A 2,061-nucleotide genomic window follows, 5' to 3' on the forward strand; every position below is an offset into this window, starting at 1 on the left:
GAAAGAGACATTTAAAAAAGAAATTATGGAGGATGTCAAGGGTCAAATGCGAGATCTCGTCAAAGATGTTGTTAATGAAATTAAACCGCTCTTGCCACAGCAAAGCCCAGCCGGCTCAGCTTTTAATAAATCAAGGTTTAAGCCAAAACGTTCTGGATATGCTAATAACTGGACCCGAGAGGGAGAACCCATTTGCCATCGTTGTAATCAAGCTGGGCATATTGCCAGATTCTGTCAGAGCACACTAGACCAACAACCACCTTTAAACTAATAAACCCCGCTGCCGAGGCCCAGGCGGTGGGGACAAGGGACTATTCAAACAATCAGGGGGCCAGTACAGCTTTTGTGGGAGAATGTCCACTCATTGAGGTGTGTATGGGAGGGGTCAAGATGACAGGATTATTAGACACAGGCTCTCAGGTTACACTAGTGCAACAGCAGGTAATGGATCTCCATTTCCCTGAAGTGAATAAAACTGACACACCCCTGTTGTTCGCCTTAAAGGCAGCCAATGGACTTGAGATACCATACTCAGGCTATGCGGTCATGGATTTTGAGGTAGAAGGGGTGGAGATACCAGGAAAAGGGGTTATGGTTGTGAGAAATGACTGTTCCACGCACCCTTTAATTATTGGTATGAATGTTATTAGTGCATGCTGGGATGATGTTTTTGCTGAAGGCAAGTCTGCTTTTCATCCTCAAAAGCTGAAGTCCCGCAGAGCATGGAAAGAGGCGTTTGCCGTCTGTCAACAGACTGCTACCACCAAGACTGATGGCTTTCTAGGCTATGTTCGACCTGCTAGCCGCAGAGGAGTCAAGGTGCCCCCGAACTGTGAAGTGATGGTCTGGGGCCGGACGTGTAAAGGTAAGGGTGGGACAGAACGCTTGGCACTAGTGGAGGCCTTACCTGATGCTGGACCCTGGGGGGTAGCCCGAACCCTGTCAGTAGTCAAAGGAGGGAGGCTCCCTATCCGGGTCTGTAACCCTAATCCATACGAAGTGACTATAGGACGCTACCAGAAGATGGGCCAGTTGTACCAGGTGGAGGAGTCGGACGTGGAGATGGACAGTGATCTTAGCCTGACAATGGGATCCGATGGTGTGATCGAGGTGGGCGTAGTTGAAGCAGCTGGGCCCGAAGAGCCTGCGATCCCTGAAGAGGAGGTGAGTCAACTGCTTAACGGCATAGACTTGACCCCCCAGCAGAAGGTCGAGCTCCAGACCCTGCTGCAGAGGTGGCGAAAGGTGTTTGCTGTGAACGAGGAGGATTACGGAAGAACTGATATGGTCCAACACCAGATCCACACAGGTGATACACCACCCATTAAACAAAAATATCGCCCTTTACCACCACTGATGTACAAAGAGATTAAGATACTTCTAGCAGATATGCTGAAAAAAGGTGTCATTCGGGAGAGTAGCAGTCCCTGGGCAGCCCCCATTGTGTTGGTGAGGAAAAAGGACGGCAGTTGGCGATTTTGTGTAGACTACAGAAAATTAAATGCAGTAACTCATAAAGATGCGTTCCCGCTCCCCCGAATTGAAGAGACTTTAACATGTCTGACCAGAGCTGAGTGGTTTTCCACACTGGATCTTGCCAGTGGATACTGGCAAGTGGAAATGGATCCTAAGGATCGGGAGAAAACTGCATTTACCACTCCTCTGGGTTTGTTTGAGTTTGATCGCATGCCTTTTGGACTCTGTAATGCCCCTGCCACCTTCCAGCGCCTGATGCAGCGGTGTCTAAGTAGTCACCTTTCTGAATCTGTTTTGGTATATCTGGATGATATAATAATCTACTCACCTGACTTCTCTACTCATCTACAGCAATTGGAGAATGTCCTGCAGAAGCTGTGGCAACATGGTCTGAAGCTGAGGCTGGACAAATGTAAGCTGTTCCACTGTCAGGTGAAGTTCCTGGGGCATCTTGTCGACCAACAAGGGGTAAGACCGGACCCTGAGAAAATCCAAGCTGTCCAGAACTGGCCTGTTCCCTCGACCACCCGTCAGGTCAGAGCTTTCCTTGGCCTGGCAGGTTATTACAGGCGATTTGTCCCAGGG

The 2,061-nt window shown here is 49.3% G+C and overlaps 1 pseudogene; it reads left to right on the forward strand.

Annotated features, from left to right (window-relative positions):
• Nucleotides 1-375: 375 nt before the first annotated feature.
• LOC147313162 (uncharacterized) lies at nt 376-1,779 on the forward strand (annotated as a pseudogene).
• Nucleotides 1,780-2,061: the final 282 nt, after the last annotated feature.

This window comes from Aulonocara sp. 'chitande type north' Nkhata Bay, linkage group LG15 (assembly GCF_057382095.1).
Source record: "Aulonocara sp. 'chitande type north' Nkhata Bay isolate Kocher_YH1m ecotype deep benthic linkage group LG15, A_spYH_male_GT1.1, whole genome shotgun sequence".
Classification (NCBI taxonomy): Eukaryota; Metazoa; Chordata; class Actinopteri; order Cichliformes; family Cichlidae; genus Aulonocara; species Aulonocara sp. 'chitande type north' Nkhata Bay.